This window comes from Mastacembelus armatus, chromosome 18 (genome assembly GCF_900324485.2).
Source record: "Mastacembelus armatus chromosome 18, fMasArm1.2, whole genome shotgun sequence".
Lineage (NCBI taxonomy): Eukaryota > Metazoa > Chordata > Actinopteri > Synbranchiformes > Mastacembelidae > Mastacembelus > Mastacembelus armatus.
Genome location: NC_046650.1, coordinates 15,123,809 through 15,151,613, shown reverse-complemented (window position 1 = coordinate 15,151,613; position 27,805 = coordinate 15,123,809).

Genomic DNA, 27,805 nt, shown 5'->3' with positions numbered 1-27,805 from the left:
TTGCTGCAGTAAAGGCAGATACATAAAATCCAAAACAGAGACTGCTGTGTCTATTTATGGACCAGATTATCGGTGCATTAATCAGGACTGCTATTTGGCACATGGTATGCCAACCCCCAGAATCCTGGACTACCGAAGTCTGAGGCTGTTTTATGGGCTGTTTCGGATCGATGGTTGGCTCACATACCAACAACATTCGGGTTACCTATCGATAACCTTTTCCAAAACCACAAAACAACACAGCTGGAAAGATGTCAAGCTACAATCGACTTCTTACACTGGGGAAGTGAAATTATTTAAAGGTAAATTTGTAGTTGTGGTCATCATTTCTGAGATCTGCACAGTGTGGTCCGGAAAATAATGAATCCAAAAATTAAGACTTTTCTATTTATTTTAAATGATTATTGTTTCTAAATGATTACTGGCTGATTAAACAGTAGAAGGTAGAAGGTGACTATGCACTTTCCATAATTTATTACACTTTTATTATATTTTACACATTAATACGATATTGGGGGCCACTTTGAGGCCTTAATCCAAAGGGTTGATTTACTCCTACAGTTTGGTTGGACAAAATTCAACACAGCTTACTAGCATTAACCCCCAGTGGAGCCTTGTTCAGTTGTTTTTATTAAGAAATACAGGTTTTCTTCTCAGTGTAGAGTCCACAAGAGAAATGCCCTTTTTCTACCTTTGTCTTACACAGGGGCCTTAATAAGGCCCCACCGAGGATATAATATTTTATGACATTTCCAAGCAAGCCTCTAAGTAAAAATAATGACATAATAAATCTAAGGGGTCACAAGATGATTATCAGAATGGATATTAGAACAATATAAAAACTTTCGCTTTTCAAGATTAAAAGTTGAACCAGGACGTCGGTCTGTAAACTGTGAAAAATGACAGTTTGAGTAGTTTAACCATTTCCCTTCGTTGTCTGGTCTCACATTTAAGGAGCAATCTCTGATCTCGGCAACTAGTTTTGTGAATACATTATTATTAGTACTGACAGCCGTGATGGCCAAAAGTAGGACACCATAAACTAGTAATAAATAAATTCCGAGGTTCGTCGGGATCAGAGAATGGGATGTGTGAGTTAGTAGGTTTTAAGATGTGAAACGGTTAATTTCCTTGTGAAAGTAACTTTGAGGCCTTCTCCATTATGTGGCATTGTTTAGGCTCTGTCAGTCTCACAACAGTCTCCTCTTTCTCCCTCCCTCTTTCTCCTTTTCAGCTCTCTCCCAGCCTCTATAATATTATCTCTCTGTAAGGCTTTAGGCTCTATCTCTACTAATTAGAATTTAATGGACCAAAAGTGATTGGTGTACTTCCAGAAATAAAGTGGGCTATTCATATGTAAAGCAAACAAACAGTACTTGGTATAGAAGTATTGTTTGGGTGCGTCTCTTGGCAGAGTCACAGTGACGCAGAGACTGGGGAAACATACTAGGCTAAGAAGCATATTTAAATGCATGAGTTTTTTTCTGTTCTTTTATCACACTTATTAGGGAGCAAACACATAATCTTTGCAATTGAATGTCCTGTAAATTTTCTCCAGCATATTTTGCACTTCCTGCCATGTTTGCTTGACTTTGCTCTTTTTTTTTTTTTTTCCTATGGCCCCTGAGTGGGTTCTCATTCCAGAGACCCTGAGTAATCATCATTATAAAATGATAAGAACCGTACCCTGACTGCTCCTTGTGGAATTAAGCATTAGAGACATTTGTTCTTTAGGTCTGCCCACACAGTGTCACTGTCTCACACACTCATTAACACTGTCTTTCTCACTCTCATTTTTATTTTCCCTCCCCCTTTTCTCTCTCTGCAGTTTGTCTAATTTTCTCCCTGTGACTCTCACACTGTTCTCTGCCTCGGTAACATTCCCCCACTGCTTCCCTCTCCTTGTTTCACATACTAGCATAACTGATGGCCCTAATTTGTGTACTTTAAAGGGCCAATTCATAGAAGGTACTTAGGCCTGATAAGGAAATTGAAATGAATGACGGCAGCCTTATCAAAACACCCTCCTTCCCTTCCTCACGTCCCAGGGCAAGTGAGAGGTTTCGTTGCTTTAAAAGAACCACTGCAGCAAGAATATAAATGCAAATCTGAATGTTTTGACACTATTGCAGAAGCCCTCTTCATAGAATCGATAATCATATGCATACATGCGGTAGAGAGACTAGGAATTACTACAGGGAATTGATATACACAAGGTTGTTTACATGTTGCTGTAAGGAGTGTGTGCACCAGGGACCAGAGAACAAGACTGATGACACACTGTGGCACCGAAAGATGAAAAGATTGTGCATGAACATAATTTTGTAAAAGGGTTTGCAGAAAATATAGATTGCCACTTGCTTTAATTCAACCATTAACAAGATACAGCTGGGTTGTTCTCAGAGTGTAAATGATGCTGTCCAATTTTCCATTAGCTTGAGTACATGAAGCAAGATACATTTACTGTCATGTTTATGATGCATAGGTGTTTTGTATTCTCTGCACTGCAAAAAAAAAAAAACATCTCCCTTTTACAAAAGAGCAAAAATATTGTATTTAAAAAAAGCTCAGCAAAGATCATGTTGTTTGAAACTAGAAAAACCAGACAACTGCAAAACACTTTCTGGCCCGAAAACGAAAGACTAAAATCAAATTCAACACTAATATTGGAATCGTGGCAAATGGCATTTCCAGTGTTGTTTGGTCTGATTATTGACAAAAGCAAATGCATCTAGTATTAACAGAACCGTGTTATATTTTCAGATATATTTCTCAGCTTTAAATTAAGATTGCATTATCTTATAATATCTAAGACCAGTCAAGATGAGTTATTAAGCTGATGCAAATACGGCTTGACTATATTGTTGTTTTCCTTGATTTGATTTGATTATTTCAAAATGAAGATATGACTTTGTTGAGCTGCTGTTGATTCAGTGGATGTAAAGATGCTGCCATCTGCAAACAAACCCCTGTAAATGTGGAGAAGCATTGTCAGAGCATATACAGTAGGTCTCAGCACATATCTTTATACAGCAGTGTCTAGTGGAGTGCAACAGCATGTTTTGACGCCCAGGCCCGGCTCAGCACGGCCCAGTGCCCAGTAATCACTCTGCTATTGGAGGGCTGGCATCAGCGGCTGCGCCCTCCTCACCCCCACCCACAGCCCAAACAACAGTCAGAGAGCTCTTGACAAATTGGAGCGAGTTAGCCACTCCTCAGTTCATTGCACAGCCCTGAACGCTAGCGAAACAACAACAAAATATAAAGGCACATAAAAGAAAAAGAGAGCATAGTCAGTTTCTGTCTCTGCTGGCTGTCTCCTCTCCCCCCCCTCGTCTATTTCTTTCACTCTCTTGTTCTTGATCCCCCTAACCCTTAAGTCTTGTCTCCCTCTCTCTCTCTCTACCTCGCACACACAGTCATCAGAAGAGGTGTTTGTGCTACATCTCGTCTCTCTCGCTGTGTCATGCTCAGAAATCAATCAGGGGTTAAGCTCACACCTTCTAACGAGCTCTTCTGAGGTACGTCTCAGCCATGGGCTCGTGGCAGCATCACCGAAAGTTACAGGCGCTGAGGAAACGTGGTGCAGAGCCGGGGAGACATGCGGAATGAAGAAAGAGCAAACTGAAGTTAACGTCTGATGGATATGGAAACAAAGAGAGTTTGTTCAGGCAGAACAAAAGGAAGGAGGGATGGAGACAGATGGAAAAGAGGGAAACAGGGGTGAGGGCATTAGTCAAGGTGCTGGGCCTCCCGCCTCCTTCCTGCAGCACACAGGTGTGTGGTTCAGCAGCCTCTCATTAGCTATGCACCTGGGCCCTAATGAAGAAAAGGTGTCGAGATGATCTGGGGCAGCATGGGTGCAGAGAACGCCTTCACCCACGGAAAGACACAAAGGAAAACCCATCCTGTGATGTGATGTGCATCGTGCAGCAGCCATTTTGTTTTTAAAAACACCCTCACCCCAAGAAAGTCGGGGGAGCTGCTTCTTTTACCTGGGGTTTATTTCCTTGTAATTCGTTTTATCGTTGTTGTTCTGTACCTCAGCCCAGCTGTTCTCATCGAGACTGGCAATTAATGTAATTTATTCTTTTGTGAGTTTAATGGCCTTAGGTGAGACCGAGACACAACAGCAGCAGAATGAAAAATGTTGGCTGCTTGACAAAGGGCTTTTCCAGGCTGGGGCTGAGGCCTGCACAGGAGTTTCTCTGACAAATACCGAGCCCTGGGAGCCTTACTTTCACAGCTGGAAAGGATTTCTCCCAGTAAATAGACAACAGCCCTGCTCCACTAAAAGATGAGAAGAATTCAAGGTGAAACGCAGGTAACACCTCAGACAGCGAAGTATGTGTCTGCTTCCACTTGGCCCTTCTTTCTTTCTACTTCCGTCTCTTTTCTCTGTCACGTTCATATTGTTTTTATCTGTGGAAGATTGACAGAAGCTGTCAACATTTAGACCAGGTTAAAACTTTGACAAAGAAACTCTTCATGCTCCCTTCATATACTCGTTTATCCCTTCAGTTGTTCCTTACTTGGCACCCGCCTCGTCCCCTGATTTAAAAAGAACTAGTTATTTATGTCATTATTGGGTGGTTTTCAGTCAGGGTAACTACAGGTGTCAACTGAATAGTATTGCTATTGACAGGCTGATATTGCATACAGCATGTGGTATAACTAATCTGTATGATAATTGACAGTATATGGCTACTGACTGTCCCATGATCATTGAATCACTGTCACGCTCTTCAGAGTTGTTGTGTTACTGTAATTGCTGCCTGGATGATCGTGGCGCTGTCACCCTGAAAGAGACCTGTCCTATCACCAACGAAATGCATCATGGGATGAAAGTGATTGCTCTGAATTGTAAGTGATTAGAGTTTGTCTAGACGTCTCAGGGGGTGATTGGATTGATTCGATGCCAGGGAGTAAATCGGACACTGGAGCCGAATCATTTTAACTCTTTGTTGTGTCAGGACTTCATACTTTGATGCCAGTTATTCCATGGTTTTCTGTATTTTCAGTCTTTATTCAGTGTTTGGTCATTATTATTACTATTATCATTCTTGTCATTAGTATTGTTTTATTGCTAGTGGTACACAGTGAATTTATTTGTCCCAAAGGGCTGCACATTAGGTGAAAAACACAGAAACTGTCAGAGAGGGCATGTCGGGTCAGCTTATGAGTTAAAAAAAAAAAAAAAAAAAAAAAAAAAAAAGATTTTGAGACAGTAGCTTGTGCAGTATCTTCATGAAGGATTATTTTATTATTTTTTTGTGTATGTAACCATAGTGACTACAGGGAGTCACAGACAGTACCAGCACACAAATGGGGAAAAAAAAAAGTTTTACACCAGGGTTTATGAACACAGAGACCTACACCACAACTACCTACGTCATTAAATGCACTACGTGTAATGTGGCCCTAAATAATCTGCTGCCAGGTCTCACAATCCTTCCTGCCAAGCTATGGTGCCTCCAAATCCATGTTGGTAGTGCACAGACAATAAACATTTTAAAGTTGGAGCTACCCTTCTCCTTTAAGCTGCACATGATGTGTCTAAGAATCAACTGTGTTTTGCAGGTTGTAAACATGTCAGATATGAAATTGTCTGTTTGCCCTTAGATACGTCTTGACTGATCTGTTTCTTTACTTATAACATTATTGTTGTTCTTTGCTAATGGTGCTGTGTCGTGCACAGACTCGACAAAGTGCCTTTGGCATGTCCAAGTGTCTATAAGATTGTGTCTGGACAGCAGAGAAAGCTGCCAAGTGGCTCACGTCCAGCAGCTGAAAGACACTGGATGTCACAAAGTGTACCATACTTTAGGTTGAAGTATCTTAACACACATCATTTCACTATTTCTGTTAACGTTAATTTGATCCTGTCCCACTTCTGACACCATGTTCAACCACGAGCTAAAATGTAGCTGACATCCCTTTTATAGGTTAAAGGGATAATTTACCTGATGCACACGTCAGAGGACTCTATTAGGCCACATTTAAAGCTATTCATCTGTTTGGGAATGACTCATTTCCCTTCTTGTGCAACTATAAATTTCACTTCTTGCCAATCAAGCATATGTTCCACTTTAGTCAGCGTGTGGCTTTCATTTTACCTTAGAGTACATTTTGTGATTTGCCTATAAGAAAACTGGTGCTGTTTGATTCTTCCAAATGTTCTAATCAGGTTTGTCAAATTGCTTTTTAGTGTCAGGGAGTGATTACTGAAAAATCTGTGAAACAAGGCAAAATCTGCACTGGAAAAACACACACAAACACTCACACACACACACACACACACACACACAATAGACATTTTCTTCCACTTAGCTCATTTGTCATGCATGGAACAAAAGCAGAGAGAGGTTTCAAGGACGAGGTTTTAGACACGTCTGCTCTATTGATTGGTTAACGAGCCTGCATTCAGACCACTTCCACATTGAAGGGTGAGCACCGCACAGACACAATGGTGCACATTTCCTCTGCTCACAATGCCGGCTTACAGCGGTCGGCTGCCTGCTGAGGAAACAGGCCCACACTCAGGCCTTCTGCCATGGGGGTGCTGCCAGGGGAGTGGGTGGAGGCAGGAAAGGGGACAGAAGTTGAAGGGAGAATGATGCACAGAGTCTTTGTAGTGGAGGGAGATGTTATTAAATAGGAAGAAGGTGTGTTGAACATGAAACACTGCCAGGTGTATGAGGGACTGGATGGAGGAAGAGGTAGTGAAGTATTAAAAGAGGTGAGGGCTGATTAGGACAAGTGGAGAAAGTGATTAAATATTAAAGTATTAAGACAGTAAGTTGACAGATGATTCGTTTGGCCAATGATATCATATTAGGGAGGCAATACTGCAGATTTAGAGATGAGAATGGTGCTAAAGGCAGAAAAGAGCTAAAGTAAATGATGCATAAGTTGAAAATGTACAATGTGATGTGCCTTCCAGAAGAGAGGACACAGACAGGAGTTTATTATGAGTCTTTGACCAGATTATTCAGTGGTGGAAGAACTTTTCAGGCTCTTTACTCAAGTTAAAAAAAAAAAGAAAAAAGAAACTTGCAATATGAAATGAAATAATCTACCATGAGTACAGTAAAGGTTTTGCATTTAAAATGTTAGATACATAAGTACCAACTATTTAAAGTTTACTTTACTTCAGAATGCTGCTTTTATATTCACTACATATTGAATGATCGATGATTATTTAGATAATGCCTTTATATGCTGGTTGTGTTTCCTGAACCTAGTTTAAGTTTAAGTTTTCAATACTAAGTTATTAACACTTAAATAGCCTTTAATTGTTGTATGAAAAAAAGTACTTTATGCTGTTAAAAACATCCAGTGAAGTTAAAGCAGCAACAAAACAAAAACAGAATTTGATAGAAGTATTTTCATTTCCCCACTCTCTGCAGTGTTTTTTCCTCCACCCTAACCCATCCTAGCCCACACTGCCTGCTGTCCTTAAGGTCTTTAAAAATACAGTCCATCTTGTGTGCTTGCCTTCATTGCATGTGACACACTCCTGTTTCTGGCTCTCGTTGGTTAGCTGCACTGTGTCCTCCCTCCGCTTGACAAAACCTTCCTGCCCCTCTCCTTCCCGTCTGTCTGTCTTGGTGTCAACTTGTCCCACCTGTCTTTTTCTGTATGTATCATTGTCTTTTTCTTCAGCTTTGCCTTTAACCACTTGTCTCTGTCCATTTCTCCACCCTGAATGTCTGGTTTTATTGTCTTTCACTTGCTGTCTTGCGTCTTCTTTCCTTTGACTCTTCTGATTGTTCTTTTTTTTTCTTGATTTGTCTCAGGTTGAATCGAGCGCAGACCCTCATCACTGATGCTTTTTGTTATTTGAAGTGAAAAGTGTTTTATTAAAGTGCACTGAATTAGTAGCACGTACCCCCATGTCTCTATAGGAGTGGGTTGTTTTTATATTTATTTTATTTATTTATTTATTGACTTGAACGTTCATCAAACCAGAGGTACCTTAAATGTTATAATAAATAATTGATTTTTCTTAACTACACTTAAAAATAATGTTGGATGCAGCGGAGGTTTAATCAACAAATGTGGAAGAAAACAAAAAACATGCACGTTTGACACGGAGAAAAGACTCGTGCACTTGGGGTGAAGCATACTTTAGTCCTGGGGAGGAGGTTATGAGTGCAGCACAACAGTGGGCGGCTGACCTCCTTATTTTTTGTTGTTGTTTGCCGGCGGTTTTGTGCACATGTGTATGGACCACACAGTGAGTTCCCAGCACCCCCATCCCCTCTCCTGTACTCAGATCTCATTTTCATGGGCCGTAAAACATTGAGTTGTTAAATTTCTTTATGCGTCCTGCTCCCCTTGCGCCCCAAGGGCTCCTGGTGCGTTTTAAATTGAATGATTGCCTGCAGCTCTCAGATTGTTTAACCTCTGCAGTGGCACAAACTCCTCTATAGGACTGTATTTTTAGAAGTTTTGCTCACGTTTCCCCTCTTTCCTCCTGAGGTAACCTGAAAAAAAATGAATGATGGCCGTTTCTGGGAAGGTCCTCATTTGTAGCTTGCTGTGCTCAACATTGTGCACAGGTGTGTGTGTGTGTGTCTTCTGTGTGCAGATCTACAGAGAGAATGGAGGAAAGGTCTCTACAGCCATACACGCATGTGAGAAGGTGCGTCCTCTGTGTGCGCATACGGCACGTGCATGTGAGAATGGCTACAGTTTTCTTTATTTATGACCCTCACCTCCGTCCAGGCTGCCAATTTGTTGGAGGAGCGAAGGGAGGGAACGCACGAGGGGAAAAAAGGGGGGGAAAAAAAGCAATTGGGCGATTCTGAGGTGAGCGCTGTTCTGGGCCCGTTAGCTTTTATAGCTCACTAAAGAAGAAGAAGAGAGAGAATGAACATCCTTCCTGTCTTGATTGACTCCTCCTCTGCTTCTCCAGATCTGCCACAAGCTCCTTTTCTCCACTCTCTTAAGTAGCAATAATGGACATTCTCATATCTACCCTGGAAGCATTTCTCCAGGCTATAGGAAACAAGGGAAAATAAGTATGACAAAATTACCCCATAATCATACCTGCTCTGTGAGGTTATTATTGTAGATTTAAACAGCTATATTTGAATGTCACTCATGGGGAGACGGCCTCTTGGGCCTTATCGGGTAAGCCAGATATGTAATAAAAAGCAAGTAAGTGGTAATTACACACTGATAACTTTGGCAAGGACACAAAGAGGTTTTGATGTGAAGTTGTAAATGTGACGGTGATGTTGTACAACACCAGAGGAATCTCTTTCTCCGGTCTGGTAACCATCTGAAACCTCGTTTGTTTGGTCACGTCACACTTTTTATATTTGCGACAAGTCCTACAATCTAGGCGTGTACCAGCAGCAGCCATATCACCTGTTGTCATGATAGCAGTAATAATCATGTGACAGATTTTGTTTTTAATGCATTGGTTAAATTCAGGAAATGACTTAGATTTAAGGTTGTTTAGCTCTTCGTCATAGTTAATAATAAACATGGCAAAGTCTGTGGAGCCGTCATCGATAAATGAAACGAAATAGGCTGTTTGAAACAGTTGTTGGTCTGTCCACTAGAGGTCACCTAACAATATAATGGAGCTGTGGTTCGTAATAGGTAGCTTGCACTAATGACCTGTGGCTTTTACAGGATCGTCTCCTTATAGTTTCTGATGATGGAGGTTGTTATGGTGATAACGGAGATGTGTTTCTGTGTGTGCGCCATATCCAAGTATAGTCTAAATTTCTGTCACTTGTTGTGTGTGTTTTATGCCAGGTACGCACATCTCTGTGCCACTGTTTATTTGTATTTGTTGGCAGTTTTAGACAGCATGTTGGGGGTTTGCGGCTTATGAGTTGCCCTCCCTTTCTACGCTCTGCCATATATGAGTGTGTGGGGGAAAGAGCCGGGGCCAGGCTCAATACGCACACCCCCCATGGACCAAGGCTTAGGGGAGTGCATGTGCTGATGAAAAAGTAATGTACTGTGTCTGCAAGGTACTGCTTGCTTTTCCCTCTTGCTTCTCTGAAAACCTCGTCTTCCATACCGACCTGGGACCTCTTTAGCTAAAAACAGCTCCTCAGAATGCTTTCATGTCAGTCTTTCTCTTTCACGCTATATTTCTGAGGGAGAAGCCTGTTTAAGATATTACTGCGTATACAGTATTTATACTATAAAAAGCACTTATTGGAACCATGCAGGTTACAGTTTTTTAAAAAACAAAGTTTTATTTTTGTAGCTAGGCCCATGATTATGGTGCCGTTGCATAGATTTGTGTGTTTTCGGAGTACAGTAACATTGCTAACATGTTCAGGGGGATGTAATCTGTTGTTTTTGACTCCCAAACAAATTGCCAGAGCTATAAAAATAACACTAATTGCAATGAACCATAGTTTGGACTTTGAAGCCATTAGTGAAGAATCATCACCTAAATGTTAAATGTTTATAACCAGGTTTTGCTGCTGATAGACTGCAGCCCTTTCCCAGAACCGATTCTTGAGGATCCTCTGTATGAATTATAGAGCTACCTGAAAACACCGAGATGTCCCAGTTATATTTGAGGTTTCTTGTGATACCAAGTTACTAAAAACGAAACTAACTCTACAGTTTTCAAAAAGATCCTTCTCTGTCTGGCTCCCTCATTCAGCTCTATCCACATACTGGGATAAATGACAGCTCTAATTATTTATTTAAAGGGTCAATTCACAGAAAGCACTTCTAGCTGAATCAAAAAAGTGAAATGAATGGTGACAACCTCATCAGTGCTGTTTGCATTTCACTTACACTCTGTCACACCCGCATTTTCTCTAATATCAAAGAGCCCTGGTGAGGAGAAGCAGTAGCCCCATCTAAGTGTATCACAAGTGAGTCACTTACAGTAGCAGCAGGCCTGTGATTGATGTCCTCAGTGGGTTTCTGTGTCTGCTGGAGGTGGGGGGAGGTGTAGGAGAGCAAGGAAAGAAGGCAGAGGCCGGATGAACGATTGATATCGCGTATGAGAGTCATGAGCCAGGTGAAAAAGAAGCAGAGGAGTGGGTGGTGGCAAGGGAAGTGTCCCGCAGCAAGTAAAATCTATCTTCCTCTGTACCTCTTCAACCACGGCCCTCTATCCTTGGGCGCTGAGTGCTGACTAAGCAGGGTTTGTCTTTGTCCCCCTCCAAAAAGTACCAAGACGGCAACCTTATTACAAAAGTTTATCCAAGGACTTAGTGTTTATGAGAAACTTTCTTATTCAGACCGTCCGCTCTGTGTGGAGAAAGTGCTTGATGAAAATGCTGATTACAATCAAAAATCCCGAACTCGTGTCAGAACAGGAGTTTGGGATTTATGTTTTGGTAAAAAGTGTGATATCAAAAAAAGACAGCAGTACTTAGCCTTCAGAGGTTGCATCGTCTACAAGATTTGTGCTTAACGCTGCTGCGTCATTTGTTTCCATTTTCTTCGTTTAATATCACCATCAGTTAATCTGCATTGTTCTGTAAACATTATTATTTCCTTACATTCATCCAACAAACCAAGTTGCTTGCCAATTTCCCTAAACATACAAAGTGTGGAGCTGTCTTGAATTCAGATTCTGTGCTATGTATACTCAGCATAGCGTTTCCTCTGTGGGGAGCCCAAGCCCATTTGCTGGTCGGGCTTATTTGGCAGTCGTGTCTCCAAAACATACAGAACAACGCATTAGCATAACATTGGGCACATGCGTGTGGCAAAGCCAGCCAAAAGAGACATAATTGCCATTGACAGAATGAACAAACACATTAAATCCCCACATTAATTAGAAAGTCAAATGTAAAAACTGTCAGGAGTGGCAGACAGCTGTCATCCATCATCCCTCTTATTGGAGTTCTATGGTAATTCATTTTCCGACGCTTAATTTGCTTCATTTTGCAGTGGACTTAAATCATAGGATGTTATAATTATAGTTGCCCAGTACAAAGTGGTCATACCCATGGTTACTGTGGCTCAAACATGGTGGTGTGGTCGGGTCCTGTGATGACCAGATTAACTTATCAAGGCACTTTATCCTGCAGCGGATTGATTGTTTTTGGGTTTTTTTTTTTTTTAGGGAATAAAACCCACATGGTTTCCAAAACAAATGAATGTCTGCATGAAACAGTGGTGATAACGTTTAATATACGATCAAATAATTTATCACTAACAGAACAGAGACCACTGCCTTTTCCTCCTTTTTAATATTGTATGTATTAATTAATATTTTTTCCTGTTATCTCTTTCCAATGTTCCTGGTTGGCACCAGTGGACATTTCCTTCCCTTATCAGGTTTCTCTTATGTTAAGACTTAAAATATTAAAGTAAAGATATCCATGCAAAACTACAATTGTTAAATTTAAAAATTTACTCAGAAACAAGTAAACCATAGAATTGGTCAAACATGGTTTTTGATGCCTCTCTATATGCAGATGTTAATCACCTGTTACTACTTTATCTTGTTAGGCTTACGTGTGCAGCTCCCCCAACACCTAGGGAACTGTAGTCCTTAGCCCTTTTCCCACATGGTCCACACAGACAACATTTCCCCTCCAATGAGCTGTAGTGCAGAAGTGAAATCCTTACACTTGCCATGGGAACAGTATTTCTCCTCATAATTACTGCCTCTAAATCTGTGATCCCCTACCAATATCAAGTGAAAAGCCTGTAGTGCAGGATGAGTAAAAGCTGGGGCAGTGACTGTTGTACACTATGTACAGTGAGTACGCGTGTGTGTGATTACATTTTTATAGTGAATATGAAGGTTTGTGCTTGGTTTGGCGTTCTGTGCCGGAAGAGCCATCTCATCCACGCGACGAGCGTTCCCTTAGGTCGACGGTGCCTCTGTCCACATTACACAAATAGTCCAGGACACATGGTCACCCACAACAACACTCAGTATTGAATGTCTGCATGTACACCTGTGCTCACTCTCTCTGCTTCCTTTCCTCTCTCTCTCTCTCTCTCCAGCCTCTTTTCCTGCTGACCTTACACAGCGTCCCTCTGTCTGTGTAGTTATAGGAGTGGCAGCTGCACATTGATCTCTGTGTACACAGAGTGTCGCGCCGGGCATGCTAGCACACTCCTTCTGTCAAGGAGGTTAAGATCACATGTTTGTCGGGGCTGAACCTCGGTGCAAACCCCCCCCCACCCCCATAGAGGAGCACGTACGTAGAAACAGGGCTGACCTCAGACAACGTGCCTGTTAGCCCCACAGAAAGCTGAGCTGTCAACCATGCGATTGTACAAAAGGCATTCGGTTTGATGATAAAAATATACTTCGTGGTTTTAGTGTGGTGTGCAGAATATTAAATATCTGGGGTTGTTTTTTTTTTTTTATCTCTTTGCAGTATCTCTTGTGTGCAAAGCTGTTTCCATGGGGCTAAGTCACTAGTAACGTAGAAAAATGGCTGACAAGATGGTGGTTGAAGTGTCATAAAAGATGCTACTAGGATACAGTGACATAAACGGGATGAGTGTTTGAGCCATTAATCGAACTTGGGTGACCAAATGGACATGATGTAGTCATTACATTGTGCAAATATTCCTCTGTTCATCCCTTTCTATATTAAACCACAGTATGATTGATTCTGCTCTGTGTAAAACTCCTATTGGTCGCTGCCAATGATGAAGTGACCATGTTTCTCATTTGAAGACTCCCCAGACGTTCGCCCTTTGAGAGAAAAGGTGAAAAGAAAAAAAAAAAAAAAATCTCGCCCTCTCGGACTAACCCTCCCTTTTCATCCTCTCTCTCTCTTTACATGTCCAATCGTTTATCTACCCGCCACCAAATTCATTTCAATTAGAGCTTGTGCTGGCTTGCTCCCTGTCCTTATCGATCGCTGCCCCCAACAACTTGGGGCACAAGCGCTTCAGGACCACCGCTGCTATCTTCAGCACACACAAGCATGAGCTGCACGTGCACGTGGGTGCCTATGGGCTTCGCTCTGGCCTGAGACACAGCGGGCACCTTCTCCACTGTGATCCACAATAAATATGAGCAGTGGCAAACAATTACCCCCTTAACGAGGGATTAATTGTGTCAAGATGGAGTGAGGTCAACACAGAGGTCGATTAACGCCGTACATTCTTAATGTGTTTATTTTCATGAGCTAGGAACATTAGTCTTTCCCTGAGTAGCACCACTGTCCATTGACCCCCCCCCCCCCCCCCCCCCCCCCCCCGCCCCACACACACACACACACACCCACCCACACACACACCCACCCCCTTTGTTTTTTAGAGCCTGTGTGTGTGTGTGCATCTTTGTATGTATTTATGCGCATACAAGTGTACACACAGCTCAAAGTAATATTATGAGTGCCTGAGCATAGCACTAGCTATTGACTCTTGCCAGATCAATATTATAAATGCCTTTAACGGTGGCAGTTAAACTCATTTGTCATTTATTGGTGGTGGTAGTGGGGGTGAGAGTCCTCAGAGAAGCGACAAATGTATCAATCTATTGAAGCGCTAACTTCCCTTGCCACCCTCTAAGTGTGTCATCATCCAGGAGTCATAACTTGAGGCAAAGCTCTGTCATGTTCACCGACGACAAGTGATTAGGTGGGACAGTGTTGTGGCGGGGCGGGGAAATGAAAGGACTGGTCATTTGTTTCTGGGTGCTAAAAGTGAGGCGGTGCACACTGAGCTGCTGCCGCCTGTCCCCTGTGGCTGATGGAGACGCACCGTCTGCATGTTTACATTTGATTTGTGTATGTGTGTATTGCAGGGAGAGGGAGGCAGGGGGTCTGAAGGCTCGCTGCGAGGGGAAGAGAGTAAAGTGGGTCTTAACCTGAATCACTTACAGCTTGATGTACTGTAGTTGACATTGTTTAGGCTGTGTCATTGGCAGCTTGTTGTAAAGCTACAGTGAGGTAGGATGGATGCTGGCCCTCCAGGCCTGTACCTTATTGCACGCTGGGTAATTTTCTGGCAGATGTGATAGAAACAGCAGCCATGCAGGACAGAACTCAAGGTTTCTTTGGATTATACTTTATTGATTCAACTCGAACAAAATTCAGGGGCAGTAAAAAGCTTTTCAGTCAAATTTAAATTGATTTAGTTCAAGTTCCAACAGTCATTATGAATATTATTTAAAACCAAGAAAGTTGCGTTCAAGTCATCTGAAGTCCAGTGCCTCTCTGCATATTTTCTGATTCATTCTCTTCATCCTTTACCATTATGGTTAATGATTTTTTTTACACACATGACAGCATACAGTACTAGATGATGAAACACAGTACACACACACACCTGCTGAGATAAGGTAGACCAATGATTCACGAGTTACCGTGCAGCACGTAGTGGCAACTAGCAGAACAGCAATTAGCAGCAGGAGTAGCTTAAACACAAGTGAAGGTTATACTGAAAATGCATTTGAACAGTCACAAACATAATATTCTTTTTAGCTTTAATTTGTTCTGGTTTGCCTTTTCACAAGTGTACTGAAAGAATATGAGTGTGAGTGTCTTATATCCAACACACAAAATACGGTTTCTGCTTATTGACCTTGAAGTTTACACTTTAAAAATATTCTGAGTTTTGAAGTTAATGGACTTAAACATTTGAAGCCACGGGTATAGTCCTTTTTAAAGACGGTGCCGCCACATGCTGTCATAGTGATAGTGCCATAAGGAACCTGACCTCTACTGTGCAACCTGCCCCAACCACCTAAACATCTTTCCATCCACATGCATAAGTGTTTTCATTTATGTATTTTGGTGTGTGTCGTGTACATGCTTTTATTTTGGTGTGGCAGCACTTTAAGTTGTAAACATTTTCAGGTGTTTGTTCAGTAAGGACTGGCAGTCAAAGATGTCATATTGTTCTACATGCATGTGTATGTGTGAAGCAATATGCACAAAATGTTATCTCCAGCGATCTCTCATCTCCTCCTTCTCACTTCCTCCTCCTCCTGGCACTCACTTCACTTTCCCCTAAAGCTCTGGCTTGCTATTTATAGAGTGAGGAAGGGGGAGCCCATCAAAGCTAGTTCCATATATCAAAGTCGATCGGATCGTCTCCATTCTCCCTCCTCCATGTTGTCCTTCCCGGCTCTGTTGTTCTAAAACGGGAAGTCGGAGAAAGCCCCAGAAGCGCTTCTGCCCCCTCTGCCCACCGGAGAGCTACCGGTGGGGTAAAAGCTCAGGAGGGGTGGGAAGAGTGTGGGAATGTGAGTCAGAGTGCAAAAAAGTGTGTTTCTGTGTTTACGGTGCACAAATGTAAGCCTCCGTGTTTATGTGCATGCATGCTGTGACTCGTGGGTATCAGCGGGTTTGATGCGACACTGCACTGATTGTTGCCGTGGCAGCTAATGAAATTACAATGAGGTGTGGGAGGCCCAGGGTGGGCAGGCCTGCAAGGCGCCAGCGCCTGAATCCATACTAAACGAACAGTTTCCCCTCCAGCACGCACTGCCTCTTCTGTCCTCGTCCTTGTACAAACATACTGGGGGGAAAAAACAGGAGTAGTGCTCCACAGAGACAAAGCATCTAATGCTGAGAATTTAATGTGGCTTTAATAGGAGTGCAGCCTGAGTTCATCCACAGATGTTATTGAGGTGCCTGTTGTGCTGAGAGCTTCTGTGTTTTTTGTTGTTTTTTTTTTCGTGCCTACTACTATTGACATCATGAGATCCAAATGAAGCAATCCAGAGTGAATGACGCCTGGAAATTTAAATGCTGCAGTTTAATGGTGGTTGAATGTCGCTTTTAAAAGACAGTGCGCAACCTATGCATTTTTGATACTTTTATTTTGAGGAACGTTCAGAGAGAGATAAAAAGGAAGTAATTTTGGAACCAACCAATAAAAGGTCTTTTTCTTCACCCACTGGGGATGTGAGAATGGGGGTGTATTTGTTTTGTTTTGTTCTGTTTGTTATCAAGAGAGCCCTGCAACAACAATGAAGTGTACCTTAGGAGAGAAGGAAGAAAGTTAAAAAACACCCTGATTAAACAAATGTTAAAGCATCCTGTTGATCAAAGGGTAAAACACCCAGAAAAGGGCTGTTTGTTAGGAAGTGATCAGAAACTAGTCACAGTTAGAGCCACTTTTCTTAATCCTAAATGGAGAGTAAAAAAAATATATATTTTTGTAGATTTCTTCTGTTATTGCCACAGGCTTAATTTCAAATCCAACTGACTTGTATTTCATCTTTTTTAAATTATCTGTGGAAACACCAGAGAATAAAGTTCAGCCAAATCTGCCATTTTGAAAAACAACAAAAAGCCAAGTGCTGTGCAGCAGGCGTGGTTGATTGGCATTCTAGAGGGTGATGAAAATACATGCTGAGGCGAGGATTGACCAGAATATTAGTTCCTGGTCACCTAACCCCTATCTAGTCTATTGATTAAAACATGAGGATGTGGAGTGTCAAATACGGAGATAGAGCAGATTTTCCTTAAATCCTTGGTCTTTATTTACATAAGGTCATGTTGGAAATTCAAAACGGTCAGCACAGAGAAGGAGAATCATAGCTATAGAAGGCCATTTCACCTCAAGATCTCTAAAGGCAGGGGTCTGATACAGCAAGCGCTGGCTTTTGAGTCATAAACCAGACATTTAGTGTTTCTTTGAGACTTACCAATGAAAAAAGCAGGAAGTGCAATCACAGGAAGGCTCAGTTTCATCCCAGTTAATTTGATTTTGACAAGTGCTTCATGTTGACTCTCACATTAGATGAATTGGGTTGACTTCAAACTGCATTTTCTCTCATCACTGAATGCGGTTTTTAACTTTGCAGTATGAAAATGGTTGCATTTGGTATATTGTATTATAATAATATCATATTTGGCAAGCACATGCATATAAGATGGACAACACCAAATGAATTAAAAAAAAAAAAATTATGTAAGTTTGTAAATGAAATTATACTTTTTTTTTCTCTCTCTCTAGCTCATCACACTGCCATTATTATTCCTTGTACTGAAACCAATATGGACTTCCATTTGCAAGTTATTAAATGACTAGCCAGCTGAAGAGCTGCAGCACCTATTGGCTTGCAGAGGGGGATGCTAACAGTACAGGTCATTTTAGGTTACCTGAATTCCAGATACAAAACCCATTATTTTGTCTCTCTCATGGTGTGCAGAAATATGCCTAGAATATAAGTAGTGTATGTTTTGCAGGTGTGTGCCTCTGAGTGTGTGTGTGTGTGTGTGTGTGTTGGGCTCATGTACCATGCAGTATCTTACGGTAATTAGATGTCGTGTTTATCTTATAGCTGTACCTGTCTTTGTTGTACCTCAGCTTACTGAGCAGCACAGAAATGCCATAATGGTTTTCCCAGTCTTCACTTCTGACAGAGAGAGATATTCCATCACAGTGCAAACCACCATGTGTGTTTTTGTGGCTTTCCCTTATTGTCAAATGCATATGTCAGTGTGCTAAATATCTTTTAAACCACAAATGTGAGTCTGGCTTCAGGTTCAGATATGCTTACTGTGTATTCTATAAAATAAATGAACCCCAACTTGTATAGAGTGACAAAATGCTATGTGAGACCAGGCGAAGCTTTTTGGGGAATCACGTGATGGATTGAATCTAGCTGGTTTTTGCTTTTGGAGATCACACTGAGATTGTAATTCTGCTTTTGAAGCTTGTCTCTAGAGATTGACTGATTTTGATACCCTCAGAAGTCCTTGCACATGCAAAAGAAAAATGCTATGTGATGTGATTTTTAGAAGTTGAAGTGACTGATGTAGACATTTATGAGCTTTTGTGGGGAAATTGCTCTGAAATAGGATTTTCTGAAAGAACCAGAGAGCTGATAACAAGGAAAAACAGCAGGGGAAAGACTTAAAATTAGGAAACCTAGGAACAACAAGGCTATGTGTAACCTGTCTAACACACATCTACACACACAGGAAAAGCTTTTTTTTGCTTAATTTAGCTGCTAGTTAGAGCCCCCCAGATAGAGATGTCACTATTAGGGATGTGTGTGTGTGTGTGTGCGTGCGTGCGTGCGTGCCTGGCATTACTCACACTGTGGAGACTGCACTCTGTCTACACACTAAATGCTGGTCCTCACCATATAAACTGAGTAACGGTTATAGTTAAAGTTAGGACTAGTCACCAGGAAATGAAAGTAAGTGTGTGTGTATGTGTGTGCGTGCATGTGTGTGTGTGTGTGGGATCAAGAACGCCTTTTCTAAATACAGGGCCAATTAGTGTTATTGTTAAGGTTAGGATTCATTAACAGGTCTGAGGCAGGAAAAAATAAGTCAATAACAGAGTGTCCTCAACAACATTAGGATCTCAGGTTGTGTATGTGCACCACTGTCTGCAAAAGAAATAGGCGTTATGGCCCTTGATGCAATTAAGAGCCTGTCAAGCTGGTGTCAAAGGTGCGATGCACAGACGCACAGACACACGTGCACCTTACGTTTGCAGACTGTCAGTGTGCTTTCTCTGAATTGTGTGCTGTGTGTGGGAGGTGTCGCCATGCTTGTATACGTGTGTGTGCGCGCATCTCTGCGTGTGCATGTGCAGCCTCACACATGGTGAAATATGGCTCCCATATTTCACAGCACCCACAGCATTTGTAAATGCCAACTGCTTTCCTGCATCCCCCACCCCATCCCTCTCCTGTGATTGGACCATCCCACTGAGGCTTGGGCTTTTAAGAAATTGAAGGAATAATCCACCAGGAATGGGGGGGTGATGGGCAGTGAAACACTATGAAATGGCTGCAGCGCAAAAGACCCCCTGCCTCCAAATATCAGGGAGATATTGTAAACAAAGACACATGCTTGAAGCAAAGGTCGTTTTTTTTCCTGTGTGAACACCTTCCTGTTTTTGAGCCAGCTAGAATCCCTGAATTGTCCAGACTGAGACAGCAGCTATCTGTAGGTTTTAAAGGGTTTATGTTGCGTCTGTGGGTGCACTGAGGGGGTTGTCTGTTGGTGGCACCCATCAAAGCACTTTTATCACAGAGGATGATGGGAGACAAAGATCAGAAAGGTGGCCCATCCCCCACCACCTTCATCTTCCTCCCTCTGTCTCTCCTTCCACACCCCATGCCACACTCACTCAATCTCTCAAACCGTCACAGTAAATGGCTATCCTGGAGTAAATTTATAACTGCCACTTCAGCTGACAATCAAACGCTATCACTAGATTCTCACTGTCTATCACTTTGGCCCCTGTGAGCGGTGCAGAGGGAAGGGTGAGGAGGAGGGGAGGGTGTAATCGGGGCCAGAGAAGGCTGAGAAGAGGTGAGGCCAGTGCAGCCAATCTAACTGTACCCAATCGATGTGGGCTCTTTCTGCGCCTTGTCCTTCTCTCTACCTGCCCCACTCATTATTCCAAATGCTCCTTCGTCCCTCTCATCATCTTGTTTACATTGCTTTTGTCCATCCTTCGTAAGCTCCCCCTTCTCTCCTCATCTGTAACTGCCTTCTTTGCCTTTTTTTACATCCCTATTTCTATCTATTCCCCTGCCTCCCCCCCGACCCTCCCTGCCTCTCCCTGTGTGGGCTGGCCCATGTCGAGGCCTGTGTCTCTTGCCCTCATTTGACATGCTGGTCATAATGGCTAGATGGGGGAATACCACTCTGCTTGTCTCTCTCCATCTTGTCCCTGCTCTATTCTTCTGCTCACCCTCTTCCCTGTCAGAATGTCATGCTGTTACAAAATGGAGAAAATCAATTGAACGTGAGCTCTGTGAAGGCTGTCTGTATAGATACAGTGAGCAAATTTTTCAAGCATAGATATATACATTTAGCTGATTCTGTGTGTGTGCGCACATGTATGTGGAGCCAGGGAGGAGAGGAGCCAAAGAAAAGGGGGTTACTGACAGACTCAAGCTGGGGACGCTTGATGCCGCTCGTCACTTTTCTCATCAGCCAGTGGACATGACAGCCAAGGCAGTGAGAGGCGAGTGGCGGGCTCTCAGGACCCAGGCAGGAATGAGAACAGAATGACAGATGGCTCCTTCATGCTCAGGCCATCATGATGGGACCGGGAGAGGAGTGAGTCGAGCAGTGGACAAAGAGGAATGGTGGAAATGGAAAGAAAAGATGTCTTGTGACAGTATCAAAACCCACCCAGACGTTGTGGACACATTTCCCTCTGTCTGTCTGTCAGGTTTTCTTAACACAGCCACTGGGTTCGCACCGGCTGAACACAGGTAAAACAGTCCTGATAGAGGGTAGTGAAATTCTTAAGTCCCCAGTTATGTTTGCTATGAAATAGCTGATTCGTGTGACTGCAAAATCTGAAAGAGGGAGAAATCTAATGTTTTTCATCATCACATCAGATTTTTCACCCTCTGCTGCTGAGAGTGGACACGTTGTTTGCATGCCTTAGCTGTTTTAAGCATCTGAATATAAATGACCATTACAGCTGTTTTTCTGGTAAGGACTGTCAAATGATTCCCCGTGTTTTTACAGCAGGTACAGAAGTTGGTTTTATGACCCGAGTCACCAAGTCTGCTCTACGTGGACAACAAATCATTCAGCTGTGTATGTGCTAAGACACTATGGTCACAAATGCAGCGTTATCAGTGTTACAAATATATTTCTACAGGAATGTCTGCGGAGAAGAGATTATAGATTTATTTCATGATTTGCTGTGTCTCTGTGTGAATTAGGATACTGGGCTGGAACTAAATGTTGGGATGGACCAGATTGAGAGATTAAACGTAGTTGAGACAAAATGGACACTGACAGTTGCCTTTGAGGATCACTCACCTCCTCCATCACTTCCAATTATAAGTAGAGAAGGACGAAAGGAAAGGACGTTCTTAAACTGGCATGAAGCCACATGTTTGAGCCTTTGCCAGGCAAGTGAGGTGTTGGTGACAGCACGAACTGAGGCCTACGTCTATACCTCAGTTCTATGAGCCTGCTGCTGGTAGGCTGAGAGCTGATGTGAATTGGGTTTTGTACATGCACCTGACTGTAGAATGAGTCAAAACTCTTCTCTTTACAGGTGGTGAAACAGATGGGTAGTTTATTTGACATGTGATGATAGATAGCAGAATTATAAAGCCATCAAATCAAGTTAAACAGCTGAAAATAACTTACTTTTCTGACTGAGTTACTGAAATCTGACCATTAGAGTGGTAATGGGTGGTAAACAAACCAACGTTCCAGTAATTTAAGTCTATATTTTAGATATAGGTGGCACAAAGAGAAGTCCTATACAAGCCAGTCCCTCACAGAAAGAAGTACATTTGTATGACTACCAGGCAAAAGGGCAAAACTTAAGACACACCATGAAAGCCTCTTCTATTTTCATTCAGGTCACTGAAAGTGAAGCAGAAACAAAACAGACACACACAACCTTGTAAGACAAATAGGTTTTGTCATCCCCACAGAAGGCCCCCTTTTTGTCACCCAGAGGCTGCAGCTACGATGAATTGTGACATAGCCTAATTCCTTTGAAAATTGCAGTACAGTCGATAAAAGAGCAAACGGTCTGGCAATGACCTCCAGGATAGTGTTATTGACCTATTTTGCATACACACAGGGTGCAAGAATGGACAGCCGCTTTATTTGTGCCGTTATTTATTGGCCCGCAACATGACTGTAATGCCTGTCCAGGGACTCGGCTGGAGTGCAGTTATAGATTATCATGATTGCTAGTTATTAGCGTGTGAGAGTGTGCATTTGTGTGAGTGAGGCACATACACACGGGGGATGAGAGAGATTATTCAGAGCTTTTCTGTTTGAATAAAGAAGACAGAGGCAGTCTTGTGTAAATTGTTATTGAAATAGTTTAATGCCAGTCCAAGTTAACTTCAAGGACAATTCTGGCTGCAGTTGATGGTGAATATGTAAATATAACATGTATGTATGCACTGTGTCTGTACTGTCTCAAGACATAATTACAGTGAAAAGTGGCAAACATTTACCTTGACATTCAGTTCTTACTGTGAATCAATATTTTGCGAGAGCTAGATGGAGCTGAAATCTGGTCACACACAGCTCTTTTCTCTTTTCTCTGTTTTTTTTTTTTTCCCCCCCTGTATCTCTGAGAGACACAAGACGAGGGATGGAGAACCATTTATTCAGCTACATGTCACTATGCCAGACACTTAAGCCATGCACTTGTCTGTGGCACTGGGATGAACCCTTTCCTCACGCATCACAAAGAGAGAAAAAAGACAAGGGCCACCCCTTCCATCTCTTCCCTTTTTCATCGCCTACGTTCAGCTCTGAATTAGCATCAGTGTCGCACTTTAGAATACTTCTTGGCACTGGCTCAAGGTCCTTTTTGCCTCTGTTGTCCATGGAAAGTCGCCTCTATATTGGGCCATGTAATATACGTTGACAGTGGTATTGACTATATTCAACAGACTGATGAATGGCAAAAATAAATAAGACTTCCAGGAGAGCCCTGTGGTCCTCCACTGCAATATATTACAATTAGGCCTTCAGAGAATGAAAAGGCTAAAGTCGTCCACAGGCAATTAGCCTGAACCTTCAAAGGGAAAATGGCAGAACGTAGCTCAAAAATATGACTAAAAGTGTTTCCTGTGTGCAGGCATTTGTGCGGTTTGCTGGAGTTCCTTCAGTTTAGAAATGTTAATGTTCATCATACTGAGTAAATCTAAAACTGTTTGCATCATTAAGAAAAGGTAAAATGGTAATTTGCTTCTTTTTCTGCTCTGTTCTTTTCACTTCTTCCATCTAAGTTTTTGTAGGTATATGGTATCTCTGTGGGATTAATTGCTCATTTAGCAACGCTTTTTCATATTTCACGGTTGAGAGAATATCCAAATTAGCTTTGCCATCAGAGTTCACTTCTTCCACTGGGGCTTGAGTGACCACAATATAGGACAGCACACCGAGCCAATCGGGCACTTGTAGCTCATCACCTGGGTGGGACAGCAGAAGACGATGTCCACTTTTTGGATGTATATAGTTAGTTGCATTGGCATGAATTGTTGTGGGTGGCTGAGACAGAATCATTAAGACTGGGCCTTGCAGGCCCTTGTTATTATGGAGACCATTTATTTCTTTGTAAATTAGAGTTTGGCTGAAAGCGTCACAGGGTACCAAATGGACCCTGTCAATGCTGGTCTGGTGGACTGAGGGAAGGGCAGCAGGGTGGTAGGGTTGTGACTGAGCAGCAGTTATTATTCAGATATGGACGGCACAGTGGCGGGTGTGCTGGAATCGGCCTAATGGGGTGGGAAGGCGCTGTCGATGACTTTCTCTGACGCTCGGCTGCGCTGATATCGCTCCTGCTTTTCTCTTCATTCAGTCCCCCTCCAACCGCCTATCCATCCACACTGACGTCTTCTGATGGCTTGTGTCATTAAAGCTAACATCCGCTGAGGAGGTAATTAGCCAAAGTGTGGCATTAATCAGCAACCAGAGCCCCTTGTGTCTGCCAGGGTGTCTGAGACATGCTTTTTGCAGCCACATTTGGCCCCCTGTGGCCCCCTGTTCCCCACATGGTGGGCATTAACCTTCAGAGGCTTGGTCATTTGTCTATGACTGGCTCATGCTCTCTTGTTCACCAGCTTCCTTTCTGTTTCTCTGGTACTGGATGGACCCTGTAAATACCAGAGCTCCATGGTCACCTATGGTGGGAGTGGTGGAGCATTGAAAAAAGACAAAGTACTGTAGCAGAGAATATATCTGAGTGACTTCTCAGCAGTTATTTCACACAAAACTAAAATATTCCCTGCTTTGAGTCGTGACAGTGTTGAATCTATCAGTCATCTCTCACCTGTCGCAGTCTTGAGTAGGTTATAGGAAAGCCTGAACACACGGAGTGGATCGTGTGTGTCTCAAACACAGCAATTTTGGAGCCTTCTGTTAGAACAACTAAATGAAGTCTGTTTAGTGTTGACCAATGTGCTGTTTTTTTCTGTGCTCCTGCTCATCAGTGTTCTCCCAGACAAACAAATGACCGCTGCTTTGCCAAAACAAAATGGCCTCCATCAGTGCACGCACAGTGACATCTCCATCTGCTGTCAGACAAACCATTAAAAGTGCAGGGCAAAATTTCAGCCCTGTCACTGCATATAAAGTCTCTCATTTCTCTACATCAGCACAGTCTACCAGTTCTGCACAGCAGAGATAGACTCAATCTGAAAACGGACTCCCATACTGAACATTTTGATTTCATTACCACCCACCACTGAATATTCATATACTTTTTTTAACTGCTGTGTCAAGTCATACCTGAAACCAGCAGGGTGTCATACATTATTCATTAGTGAAAGGCGATGGGGTGTGGTCTAATAGACTTTACTGGGGTGCCGACCAGCTCAGACTCCACTTTCCGATTCATTAATGATGCATCTTCTCCCACCAGTGGTGTCGAGCTCAACTCCTACAGACAAGGCCCTAGGGTCCTGGAGGGACCGCTTGGCTCTCCTCATTTAATTGTCTCTGCACTGACCCAACCAGGAGATTAGCGCAAAGAACACGAGGCAGAAAGGGAATACTGCCAGCCCTGGATTTCGCTTTTCTAACCTCAGTCAGTACAAATCCACTGCTCACCAGGGAGTGTTGTTCTGAAGGTGATGCCTATCCCGATATAACACGCCACACAAAACCTGAGCTCAGAAAACACACAAAAATGAAAGGCAAATGTGAGGCAGAAATATAAAAATAAAAACAGTACACAGACTGAGAACGTACCTGCACTGAGATACTTTGAACATTTATCTGCTGTCATAAATCATATGTGGTGAGACTTGCATGGATCCTTTCATAAATCTCTAATCAAAGCTTAATGATTTTATAGTCAGTGGAGAGGATACAAAAGTAATTTTGGCTTGAAGAAATTCCATCAGTACAATAAATCAAGGGAAAACATAAAAGCACTGTAACTGGCAACAGAAGGTTTCAGCATTTAAACCTGTATGAGCATGGGATAATCTTAGAGCTGTCACCTGGTATAAAATAAGTCCTCTCCCATTCCCGGAGTTAGACAAGGGAACAATATGTAGCTGGTGACTGAGGCAATGAGAGCAACTAACAGGTGATCAGCCAGCTGTGTCAACACTTAATACCTGTAAATATTCTCAGCAATAGAGCATATACAGAGCAATTGATATGATTTGGCCTGCACCAAACGTTCTCTGTGAAATTTGCACCTTCTGTCACCGCCTGTCTGGCAGGCAGTGATCTTATACTTTCCAACTCATTATGGTTAACTATGCTATAATTCTGCTTTAGGTGTAGACATTTTAATTGGCTCAGGCATGTGAGGCATGACACATTTTTCTCTGAAATCCATTGCCTCAGATTTTGTCTCCTGTTTGCCCATTGCCCTGCCAGATTCTGCTCAGGCCCAGCTCTGGAGAGAGAGTGATCCCCTCACGCTAGATGGTAGAAAACATCAGGTCGCTGCCTCCCTCTCTCCTTATCCCTTCTGGTCACCTGGCGTTATAAGTGTCTGACACACAGAGAGGTGTCAGGGTCATGGGCACATACCATCATCTGTTATGAGCTCCTGCTCCTGACCTTTTGTTGCTGAGTGACAGCTTGCACTGTGCATCACTAACATGGGTATTAAAGCTTTGTCAAAACTCTTGAGACACTGTACAGTTGGACAGTGGTGCAATATCTACATCCTATGTCAGATTCTTTTTGTTCCACTGCTGGCAAAAGTCAGTTCAGAACTCACCTGTTACTGTGGACCCTCATGCATATCACTTGTTTTTCTTCTAAAAAGTACAAGCTGCCATTTTGCTTCTGTTTAAGTCTGCTGAGAGTAAACAGACAGTACAATATCACCTATTTGCTAACAAGTGAATAAAGTAATGTACATTTCCTTTTTTTTTTCCATTTTCCTAACCTGTCTGTGACAGTAGAGAGTGACCTGTGTCCTCTTATCCTATCTGAAGTGGAAGTGGAGAGGGATGTGTAGGCATCTGAGGGGCTGGGACGCTAACTTGGTGTCTGTCCTCTGCTTCCTCTTGAGACTGGGCTTTGTTTGAGCTGCAGCTGTCTACTCAATCAAACCCTGACCTTTTCCTTCCTTGGCCATCTAACATCAGGGCCACCAAATGCACCAGTTTTCTTCTCTCTATTAGCCACAGTGTTTGTACTGTATGTCATATCACACATTCTCTCTTTGAGCACAGAACCGTTGTCTATACAGAGGACGAAAAGTAAAAAATGACTTTCAATTATTGTGGTATTGTATGAGACAGGAGGACTGGCTTTGCGCGTTTGACAGCAGCATTTTTGCAGCCAAGTATAGAGACCGAGAGAAAGAAATGAATAGATGAATGGATAGAGGAGGAGGGGGCAGTATTGATCATGTTTTATGAGCTCACCAATCTGACTAGTGAGGCGACGGCGAGAAGCTGCCACTTGTGTTTTTGTCTCAAGATCCTCCATCACAATGCTCATGTCCAAGGTAACAATCAATCTATCGATAAAAAGCAAAACAAACAAAAGGCAGAAAATGATGCATCACGCTAACAGCGTCCTCCCCTCTGGTTGCCACAAACAAAAACAATGACAACCAAATAGATTTGAGTAAGTGCACACAGGCTTTACTGCAACCAGGCGTGCAGGGGTTGGGGGGTGGTGACACTAAACACAATTCAGCCTTATCGCGTCTCGTAGGCTTCCCACCCTGAAATGATTGTTTCACTCAAATAAACAGATTGAATATATCATGCATCCTTGGTGTAGATAGAAATAAATCTTTCAAATCTGCTTTTTCTTTTTTTGTTTGCAACAAAGCAATTTCTTAGCCGGCGTCCCTCTGACTGAGGAGGCCGTCTCATAAATTCACTCAGGCAAGTGCATAAATCTCTCTTACAGATAACATCAGGTGTGGATTGACGAGAGCTAGAGAGCACCAGGGACATGGAAAAGTCTATGCATGTTTT